Source organism: Nelusetta ayraudi, unplaced genomic scaffold (genome assembly GCF_046127955.1).
Source record: "Nelusetta ayraudi isolate G7.1 ecotype Tasmania unplaced genomic scaffold, CSIRO-AGI_Nayr_v1 ptg000147l, whole genome shotgun sequence".
NCBI lineage: Eukaryota > Metazoa > Chordata > Actinopteri > Tetraodontiformes > Monacanthidae > Nelusetta > Nelusetta ayraudi.
This window is the reverse complement of record NW_027466197.1, coordinates 150564-162500: the sequence shown is the minus strand read 5'-3', so window position 1 is coordinate 162500 and position 11937 is coordinate 150564. Positions and strand designations below refer to the sequence as shown.

At 45.7% G+C, this 11937-nt stretch overlaps 1 pseudogene; it reads right to left on the bottom strand.

Annotated features, from left to right (window-relative positions):
• Positions 1–9319, bottom strand: part of LOC142879881 (ras-specific guanine nucleotide-releasing factor RalGPS1-like) — a 17275-nt pseudogene extending 7956 nt beyond the window's left edge.
• Positions 9320–11937: the final 2618 nt, after the last annotated feature.

Genomic DNA, 11937 nt, shown 5'->3' with positions numbered 1-11937 from the left:
GGACGGCTTTGACAAGGGACCTTCCAAGACCTTTGACCCTCTGAAGCAGAAATACAACCTGTCCAACCCTAAACCCTAAACCCTAACCCGGCCTGTCATGAACGATGTATTTACCATTCACCGTGGTATAATTACAATATACACAAGACAATTCTCATGCAATTCCCATTGCGTTCTGAAAGTAACCCGGGACAGCCGACCGTACCTGCTAGCATAGCCGTGGCTCCTCTGGGAGTTGCCAAGCGGGACCTTCCAGTTGGGTTCCAGTGTTGCGTACATGCGGCCCCTGTTTGTCACACACGGTCACAACAATCATTCTCTGTGCAGAAATGAACCAATAAAAGCATCCAGGTTCATTTTCTCTGTTCAAGGATTGGATGCAAAGGTTTCCTTTGAAAGAAAATCTGGGTTTTTGTTTTGGTGGTTTTTATTTGGTGGAAAAAGGTTCTGGTTGAAATTTAAATCGTAAGTCTGCAAAATATAAAGAGCCGTGTGATTTTCATTTACATTTATTTTATCTTAATGAGGTTTTTTGGGGTTGTCGTTAAAAAAAAGGTAGTTTGGATCCATATAAAAATGTTCAATGTTCTATTTGGAGGAAGATTTTTTAAAATAAATATATCAATGTTGGACTAAGTTTTACATTGTGGCCCTGCTATGTAGTTGTGAGTTTGACACCCCTGTGTAAACGTCTCAAGGCTGAGTGTGTAAAATAGGTACGACAGACGGCATGCAGTGACGGTCTTTCACCTCTCGGTGGCCGACGACAGCTCGTCCCCAAAGGAGCTGCTACTGCTGCCTTGAAACGTATATTAAAGAAAATCCCATCAAAGATTACTGTTCATTGAAGTCTTTGCTTTCGAAGTCATTTATGTGAGTGCGGTGCTTACCGAGAGTCAAGCCGTTGGACACGGACGTGCTGCGAGGATCGTTTGGCGTTGGAGTCAGACTCCAGGAAGCTGTCGTCCAGCAAGTGACGGGTCTTCTCCACGGGGAAGGAGGCGCTGCGACTCTCCGACATGCCGTGCTGGTACATCGTACTGCGGACGGAGACCAGACAGCGTCAGGTGACCGGGAAGTCGCTTGAAACGGGTTCCAAAAAGAACACGACACTCAATCTGCGGAGACCGCCGCTAGCACGCCAGCCCGTCGCTTTAGAACTTTATTAGCAAGCACAAAACATTGTAAATAAGTCCTACAAAAGTCATTTAAGCCTAGCCCACTTTGGAAACTGGTTTTGGTCCGTGTTATTTAATTGGCTGCAGATTCAATGAAATGCTTACAAATACACAACGCTGAACATTTAGGATGAGGTCTGCCTTGTGTGTTGTGTCATGTGCGGATGGTCCTGTTTGGGTAACAGACCGGATATTATTGCCTTAAAACAGGGGTCCCCAAACGACGGCCCGCGGGCCACATCCGGCCCGCTGCGTGTCTCTGTCTGGCCCGCATGAAGACAGTCATAACCCCCCCCCCCCCCCCCCCCCGCCCCCCGTCAACGAAAGAAATCAAGCACCGGGACAAAACGACCACGACACAGGGTTCTGATCCAAGCTCAGTTTTATAGAGAAGGCTGATTGATGTATCGTATTTTCCGGACTATAAGCCGCTACTTCCCCCCCCGCGCTTTGAACCCGTGCGGCGGCTTTTCTGTGTTTTCATCTCAGTTTGTCTTCATCTTCGTCCAAGTCTGGAACTCAATTTCAGTTTTGTCGTCTTTTTCTTATAAGTTTTGTTTTTTGTTATTTTTTCACCTTCAGTTGTTGAGTCTGATTCTCTGTGTTTCTATTTTCAAAATAAAATTGTTCTTGACGCATATTTGTTCTTGTTTAGGATTCATGATGGGGGGGGGGAGGGTCGCGTTTAGGCTTCTTTCAACAAAATGCAGGTGCAGCAAGTGGGCATTGGAGTGGGATTTCAGAGTTTTGAAAAAAAAATAGTAGTAATACAAAAGATCCAAAATGAAAATCATTTTTTGTGTTCACTTGTTTCCCAATGAAGACACTGTGGTAACAATTTCAATGCCTAAATATAAAAAAATGTATAATAAATACTTCATTGCGATCACAAAGTGTATCATTTGACAGCCCCAATGGAATGAGGTCGTACAAGGTCGTACCATGATCAGATGTCAAAGATATACTTCTCTGGAAGTGGGTGTCATGATGGGAGGATTAGAGGGGCGTGGCCAATTGATTTTAGACTCCGACGATTCAGAGCGAGACGTCTCGAAGCATGTTTCTTTTCTTTTTGGCTAGCAAGTACAGTAGCGAATCATGCATGCGTGTTGATGGTTGAATGTGACCAAAGAGAAGCGTGTGAAGTGGTCTCTCAATGGTAGGAATTAAGAAGAGCAACGCGTGAGGTGAAGCATGAAAGAAAATGTCTTTCATGTGGATTCACGACCGTTAAATTACATCGTAAAAAAGACGTGAGGACATCAATGACGGAATTAAAGCACGGGCGTGTTAGCTTACCGAGGTAGGGGATGCACGGCGCCATCTTCAGGGAGCGGATGTAGTCCCTCATGTGGATGTAGTTCTCTTCCTTGGACGTCAAGTAGTATAACTTCTCAAACGTGGCCTTGTCCTTCCGACTGATCAACTACCGCGTTGAGAGAGAGAGAAGGAAGAAAACCTTCATTTGTAACCGTTTCCAGTCGCAGTATGGAAACTACATATTCCCCCTCCCCCTCCTGAGCTTGCCAGTGAACTACGGTGGCCCTGCGCACTCAAACCCCGGCTCCCCTCGTCCACCTTCTTCTTCTACTTCTTCCTCATTGGGTTTCTTGAGTCCTTGCCCCCCCAATTCACACCCAAAGCGTCTGCAGCTTGTCCGTGGCGTGTATATGTACACATATATATGTAGATGTATATATATGTATATATATATATGTATATATATATATATATATATATATATATATATATATATATATATATATATGTATATATACATATATCTATATATATATCTATATATATCTATATATAGATAGATATATATATATATATATAGGCCTGGGCGATATGGCAAATTTTTTTATCACGATATGTTTTCTTATATTGCTCGATGTCGATAATTATCACAATATGATTTTTTTTTTTTTTTTTTTAAATCAATAATAGTTTTAATATTAGTATTCTCCTTGGACCACAAAGAAACCAGAAGGATTATTTTTATATATTTATTGTTAGAATGTATGACAATACAAAACATTCAACAACAACCCGACAAAACCAAGACGTTTGTATTATTTTTTTACATCTTAGATGTACTGAAATAAAATAACTTAAATGTTGAGGATTATATGCCTTGTTTTTAATATCTCTCAAACATTTTAGAGGTAGTGTACTGAACTGATTAAATAAAATAAAAACAAAAATAAAAAGAGGTACAGACAGACAGTACAATATTGCACGTCACTGCTCTGGTTATGTTTCTGTACTGCGTTGATTTTTTTCTTGTACGGGGTAGCTGCGTTAAAGGCTGACTGCATTGTTGTTTGACCAGCAACTGTTTGCTTAGCACTGTCGCTAGCTAGGCTACTACTACTAGCGGGAGTATCATGCGGCACACTCCCAGCAGTGCGTTGTTTTTAGCATTACCTGCGGGGAGGCTAGCATGAAAACGTAAACTCTGGCTTTCATATCATTCTTTATCGTGGTACTTGTTGAGATGTTGAAAGAGGTTTGTGGTGTTTCCCGTTTTGCTTGGGACTGTTCTCCGACATAATTTGCACTTAGCGTTAGCCTGTACTTTGTCGGACCTGAGGTAGCCGAACCAATTCCAAATCACCGAACTGGTATTGCCTTTCTTCGCCACTATTTCATCCTGCTGGACGTTTTCAGATTCCTCCTCACCCTCGGTGTCAGGGGTACAGTTCTCAGGCACATTTTGGACAGTTTCTTCACTTCCCTCGACTTCTGATTGCTCCTCGCTACTCATTTCTACATGTTCCTATAACTAGATTTAGAGGACGGCTGTGTGTGTCTCCCATCTGAGTTGTTGTGAGCGAGAGTAGGCGGGTGGAGGGAAGGAGGCGCGCCGTTGTTTCTCTGCTGGGATTGGCTGTTCATTTAGCACGCGCTTGTTTCTCTCCTGTTGGATTGGTTGGGTTATCGAAATAACAGCTCATGCATTTATCATCGTTATCGTGGAGTTTTTAATCGCGATTATTATCGTAATCGTTTTATCGCCCAGGCCTATATATACATACATACATACATATGTATAGTCCATATGTAATCCATTAACTGAACTCAACTTTGTCTATGTGTCACATTGTTTCATTAACATCAATCATTTCAGTGTTTATAAATGTAACATAGATATAGACTAACAAGATCTTCAGAGTCAGACTGTTGAGAGTTGTGATCGCTGCACACTGTTGAAACAAATCCGGACTCTTCAGTCGCACTGAGCGAGTCACTGGAATGGAACCAGAAGTGACGCTGGAGACCCCTGGTGGAGTCAAACTCCTGGTTTGGCTTGCACAAGCTGGGCCAATGAAGCTGATAGTGATTGTGATGTGTTTGTGTTTTACCGCCCAGGTCTTGTTGAGTCTGAAGATGGGGGCGACACCACAGACACCAGCGAGTGAAGGTTGTTGAGCTCCAGAAGTTTCTGCCAACACACACACACACGCACATTCAATAGATTGAAGAGATTTGATTGGTCACACGCCACACACAAGATCAAATGCAAAAGTTAGGCAGCCTACCTCAAATATTTGGATATTTGAAATAAAAAGTTTCAAAATAAAATCAACAGAATGAACCTCACCTTTGCTATCTTGACAAAGTGGCCCAGAATCCCAGCGCAGATCTTCAGCGTCTGCGCCGTTAAGATTTCCCTCACCAGCCAGAAGCTCACCTGGAACATAGAGAACCAGAGAACCGGTGGAACCATCAGTGTGGAACCATCAGTGTGGTACCAATGGAACCATCAGTGTGGAACCATTAGTGTAGAACCAGTGGAACCATCAGTGTGGAACCATCAGTGTGGAACCGTCAGTGTGGAACCATCAGTGTGGAACCATCAGTGTGGAACCATAAGATAAAATAAGACAGCTATACAATCAACACGAACAACAACACACGCTTGTGTAGTTTCAACCCTGCCAACTCCCTTCAGCGCCCCCTTCTGGCCTCTTTTATAACAGCACCGCTGTTTTCTCCACTCGGAGCGGCACACACAATTATAAACGACAAAATAGATAAAAAAGAACCCATGAGACGAACCGACCTGGTTGAACCTGCGTGTGAACGCGACCACGTTTGGAGCCAAACTGTGCTTCTCTCGACCGTTCCATCCACAGCTGGAGAGCTCCTGCAGAGAGAGCGCAATGAGGTAGATATAGAGGAACTAGACAGAGGGATAGAGATAGATAGAGAGATAGACACCAGATAGATGGATATTAAATAGATAGATAGAGAGAGAGAGAGAGAGAGAGAGAGAGAGAGAGAGAGAGAGATTAGGCAGAGAGATAGAGATAGATATAGAGGAACTAGACAGAGGGATAGATAGAGAGATATTAGGCAGAGAGAGCGCAATGAGGTAGATATAGAGGAACTAGATAGAGAGATAGATAGATAGATAGATAGACACCAGATAGATAGATATTAAATAGATAGATAGAGACACTTGATAGATAGAATTGAATATGTACCAAAATACTTGATGAATAAACATATATATATATATATATATATATATATATATATATATATATATATATATATATAACACTATATCATATATATATTATATATATTATATTAGATACATACTAGAATGTGGTAGATCAAGGAAACGTGTCTTGACTTGGGACGCCACATGGGGGCAGTGTGGGACTAGAATCACACATACCTGTATATAGGAGAGTGTGTGTGTGTGTGTGTGTGTGTGTGTGTGTGTGTGTGTGTGTGTGCTCGCTCTGTGCCCTCAGATCAAGCTGCAGGAGTGTCAGAAGAGGACGGACGACCTGGAGGCGGAGCTTCAGAGAGCCAACAACAGAGTGTGCCACACTGGTCACCTGCTCAAACAGATGACCGTCAAGGTGAAGAAACTCTCTGTTCAACCCAGATCCCTTTAAGAGCCCGCAGACCAGAAGAAGCTGTTCTTGGTCCTGTGTCAATATCAATCAATCAATCAATCAATCAATCAATCAATCAGTCAAAACATATTGATGAAAAGCAGCTTTCATACATAACATGCAACCCAAACCGCTTGACAAAAATGAAAAGTAAAATAAAGATTAAAACACACACTCAACTGAAGTGCTGCAGTCAATGAACCCCCCACCCCCACCCCCCCAACCAAACGTGCACAGTGAACCCATCGAACTGCATGCAGCGCTTGTACAGAAGTGAAGGTTCTAAATGAAAGGTTCTCCAGTACTAAACCTCTGGAGCTCCAGCCAGCGTTCCCTCCTGGTTAGCGAGGCACAGCTGTCATTATGTTGTGAACGGCAGGTCTCCGGGTCTCCACATTAGCAGGATCATGGACTTCCTGCCTGTGACCTGACAGTCAAGCTGGGATTTCCCTTCTTCTACACAAAGACTTGGACGTACCAGCAGTCCCTGTTGCTGTGACCCAGGTCTCGGTCCCGCAGACCGTTGCCTTGGAGACGCCTCTGTGTTTGGGTCCGTGGCGGCAGGGGGGTCCGGGTGTTTTGTCTCCACGTCTGGTCTGACCCAAAGCTGGCAGGAATCCTCCCAGAACCGAGGAGCTTCTTCGTTCTCCAGCTGCTGGATTGGACCTCTGCTGGGTTCAGTGTTCCGGGTCAGATCCCGAGGCCCTGAGGGTCACCAGTCAACTCTATTCCCAAGTGTTGATTTCAAGCAGAGGTGTGGCTAGGGTTCGGGTTCGGGTTCGGGATAGGGTTCAGCTGTGTGGTTTGTATGAGTGAGTATACACAAGGCAGTCATTATTCACCACTGTGCACTTCTAATCTCAGGCTTTTCTCTTCTGGTTCTTCCAGAGTTCACTGAGGAACCGGTCTTGGCCCGGTGTGGCCGAGGCATCGTTGGCTGCAGGTCTGGTGTGGAGCGGCGGCTGCGGACTCTGTGCATTGTCCACAGTGTAGAGGAGACACTGTTGCGAACAGCGCTGTTGATGTTTATGGCCTCTCATTCTGGACCTTCTCATTCCGTTCACAGACAGACAGAATTTCATGGTTCTGTTCAAACCCGAAACCAAAACAGCTGAGTTCAAACTGGAAGGAAGTTTGTCCTTGTTCTAATGAGTACGTTGCTGTTCGCGCTGCCGTTCCTGCATTCCATTATGCAAGCAAAAAAGTGCGTACATCTTTTTTTGTTCATACACGACGGCAAGGTGTGGTTCTGAGGCGGAGCAGCGGCGCCTTAAAAGGAGAGAAGTTCACCGCTCGTGAGAACAAGCTGGAAATGTCCGGGTGTCTGTCTGCACACTGACTCTCAGCTGGGAGTTCATCCTGTTCAGTAGAACAGGATGGGAGTTGATCCACTGAACTACAGCTCGGAGTTCATCCTGTTCAGTAGAACTTAGGGCTGCACAATTAATCGAATTTTAATCACGATCACGATATTGGCTGCCACGATTAAATTAAGGTGATCGTTAACATTTAAAAAGCCGGCTACCGTACATGTCAACCACCAGGGGGCGAACGCAAGGTGAAGACTTCATGAAGCTGCCGAAATAGCAAGCGAGCAAATCCTGCAGCAGCGGCAGGAAGTGCCAGCAGCATAAGCGGCAGCTTCAAATGATTCAAGAGAGAGGGGGGAGAGAGACGGAGAGAGGGGGGGAGGGAGACAGAGTGAGAGAGATAGAGAGGGGGGGAGAGAAAGAGAGGGGGGGGGGAGAGAGACGGAGAGAGGGGGGGAGGGAGACAGAGTGAGAGAGATAGAGAGGGGGGGAGAGAAAGAGAGGGGGGGGGGGAGAGAGACGGAGAGAGGGGGGGAGGGAGACAGAGTGAGAGAGATAGAGAGAGGGGGGGGCGAGAGACGGAGAGAGGGGGGGAGGGAGACAGAGTGAGAGAGATAGAGAGAGGGGGGGGGAGAGAGACGGAGAGAGGGGGGGAGGGAGACAGAGTGAGAGAGATAGAGAGAGGGGGGGGGAGAGAGACGGAGAGAGGGGGGGAGGGAGACAGAGTGAGAGAGATAGAGAGAGGGGGGGGGCGAGAGACGGAGAGAGGGGGGGAGGGAGACAGAGTGAGAGAGATAGAGAGAGGAGGGGGGGGAGAGAGAGGGAGAGTGAGATGCGATGTCGGGAGCAGACAGGACAGCAGCATCTGGAGGTGAGGACCGAGTGCAGACATGGGCAAACCACGGCCCGCGGGCCACATCCGGCCCGCTGCGTGTCTCCCCCCCCCAACGAAACTTTGCCGAGTTAGCGTAGCGCGATAGCGATAGCGTTGCTGCTGCTGCTGCTGCTGCTGCAGCTGCAGCTCCTGTAGGACTGTGAGGACACCCATGGCCAGCAGAGACCTTTGGCAGCGCTTTGCCTGAGAAATAAAGACTGTGAAGTTGTGTTGTTGAAGCGTGCACACACCTGTTGTCATTATTTCCATAGCGCTCGTTTATCCCACCTGGGATTCGCTGTGCATGCCACGCCTCCGCCACCCAGCCACCGTCTGAAGAGGGGGCGGGTCTTCATCGGGTGGTTAATCCGATGATTTACTTCAGGCCAGATTCCTTCAACTGTATGATTCTGATCACGGGTTAAAAATATAGATAAACAAAGTGTGTATGCAGATCTGTCACATGATCACATCGGCGATCGGAACGGAAAGAAAACATCACTACTTCTCAGATACACAACACTACTCAGTGCACGGCCCAATGGAAACATCATTACTAACCAAAGATAAGATATATATATATATTTTTTAGAGGTTTTTCATTAAATATCAGCAAGCAACATTTAAAACATGAAGTCTCTCCACTCAAAGGAAAAAGGTTGTGGCGATAAATACTTTACAGTCTGAGCGGCTGGAGGAGGCGGGGCCACCCGGCTTCTTCACACTCTGCACTCGTCTACAAGCCGACGCCCCCCCAGGTGAGAACCTGTGTGTCAGCAGAACCCAGCGACTCCTCCACGCCGGCTGTGGTTTCACTGCTCAGCGTGTCTGCAGGAGCCGAGGGCTTCAAACACAGAGGCTCTCACGTGAGCGTCGTGGTCCTAAGCCAAACCACACACATCACTTCTGTATATTGCTTTTTGCTGCTCCTGACTCACCTCCTCCTGCTCCTCACCCCCCTGCCTGCCTCCAGTAAAACTCACAGCCAGTAGGAGGAGCCAGAGGATCGGACAAGAGAAGAGGCCCGGCCACCTTCATGTTCTAGCAGGTTTCATAGCATACGATGTTACACTTCGGTCATTTCACTCTTAAAACGCCCTCCCGCTCTCAATATTCAAACCTCTGTTCCTTCCTTAATGCGCTCCTCTGGGTTGCTTTCATCTTAAACGCAAGAATTCTTGCAACAGTTTTATTCTTTGATACAACATAGATTTCTTTTTCTTTTTTAACGTGTCTTTTTTTTCTTCTTTTTTTTAGTTTCTTTTCAAGCAAGATGCATACACAATTAATGTGGGAGTCAGGGGAGGGGGGAGGGGGGACAGAGGGAAGACGGGTGGGGGGCTGGGGTGGGGGGGCAGAGAGGTGGCGTGTGATTGGAGGGTTTTTAGCTGGTCACTTCCTCATCTGGTTTGTTCATGGACTTGAGCTGCTCCAGCACGGTGGTGGGGGTGATGATGCTGGTCGATCCTGGACACACACACACACACACACACACCCACACACACACACACAGTTAGATCTGCTCATTAGCACAGCGACACCATAGAGGCAAAATGTGTTTTCAGCTCTGCTTGTGAGGACTGGCGGTGGTCTTCATCACCAATAGTTGAGATATTAATGATGAAGAAACAAAGAGGAGGCTGATGGCAGGGTCAAAGGTCAAACAAGCCCACAGTGTACAGACACCAAGGTTAATCATTGCAATTGAACAAACCTTTTGCTTGACTGTTAAGCTGTGCAGCTTCAGTAGGAAATGCATTGATTCCTCTGAGCAGCTCTGACCTCTGACCTCTGACCTCACTCAGTGTTTCTACACAGCTTTATCATTCAAAATGAAAGTTTTAGCTCTTAATGAAATCAATCAATCAACTTTTATTTGTACGGCGCTAAATCCCATCCCAGGACGTCTCAAAGCGCTTTGACCAATCAGAGAGACAGGAAGCGACCGGGCCCCCCCGGAGCCTCCAGGGGGCGCCCATCTGCCTGTGGCTGCCTAGGAAATCACTTTCACTTCCTGCCGACCCACAGCACAAACAGTATGAGGAGTTGTTTATACTGTGAGTTTGAATTCTGATTCTTACTTCTAAATCAGGAATATAATGAAAATAAACTGGTCTGTATGATCCTGTTGGTGTGTCACTCTCAAAGGTCAATGTCAAGAGGTCAGAGGTCAAAGCTGTGAGCTTTAAACCTCCACTTCCAGCTTAAAAACCGACTTCATCTCCAACTACTGATTTTCTGACTGACTGACTGGCTGGCTGGAGACGCTGACTGACTGACTGACACACACACACACACACACACACACACACACACACAGTCAATGTGTGTCAGTGTGAGTGGAGGATGGTAGTGGGTGACTTGATGTAAAGAGCAGCAGGTGGAACACACCTTTTTGACACATTCCCTCTCGTTTCCAGATTTTGTTTGTTTTTATTTTTAGCATCTAACTTTATTCTGCTTCATCATTCATCTCCACTCCCTCCAGCCACTGCCCCCCCTCTCTTCTATCTTCCTCCTTGGAAAGGATGGAAGGATTGACAGCATCGTCCCCCTGATCTTCTCCATCACTTCTCAAGTTTTTCATCCATTCAGCTGCTTTGCTAATTTCAACATGGGCAGCGCAGCCTTCGAAAGTGATGACTTTTGTTTTCTAGCGCGACCTCTCCTTCTACTACTCCTTTCTTCCGAAAGGGCAAATGGCTAACACATGCTAGAGGTAATAAAAACACAACACTTTTTGTGGCCTAAACCAAACACATGCCACAGCGTTAATGCCTGCTGGATTTTTTTTTTATGCTTAAAATGAATCCTCTCTCTAGTGTGGCACTCCAAAACCTTTTTTTTCTCACACTTTGGCATTTTAAACTACCAAGAGTAACACGGCATTCCCACCTCAGCACCCTTAAAATAGTACCGCGCTTAAGTATGTATTAACGGGCCAACAACTCATCTTTAAAAGCGGGGATGGATTCCAGCTGGCTTTGCTGTGAAAATGAGAACCAGATGAGTGGAAGCAGGGAGAACAGAGAAGTGACCGAGCACACCTCAGTATTAAGGGGCAGGACCTTTAATGTGGAGGAAAGACTTTGAACGTGCCAAAGTTTAGCTCCTTATTTTCCGTCACTAAAAAAATGACTGAAGCAGAAGATGCTGTTACAGTTAAAATGGACATAGAAGAGCTCACACAGCATCCACGTACAGGGTAGAATCACTTCAGAGGCACATGACCTATTTAGAAATTTAATTCATGAAATTTATTTGACAGTACGATCGATGAGACAAATGATTGAATTTGCTTAGACTCTACCAACTTAACACATGGATGTAAAAAAAAAAATATATATATATACATATGTATCATTATGCAGTTGTAAGTATCATTATTAAATGAAATGTTTGGGTTTTTTTTTAAAGAAAAGGATAGCGGACTGTTAGCCCTTATGTGTGAAGCTCCTTTGATTTCTATGTTTACTATTGGATTTAAAGTTGGTAAATTAGCGTTAACCCTGCAGGCCTGGCTGAGGAGGTTCAGACCAGGGAGGCCTTGTTGTGGCCACAAGCCTGCGGCCCGCTACGCCATTGCACAAACTTCAGGAATGCACTGGCTCCAGTAAGCATTTCACTTTTTGTGGGGGAGTATTTTCGAGAATACG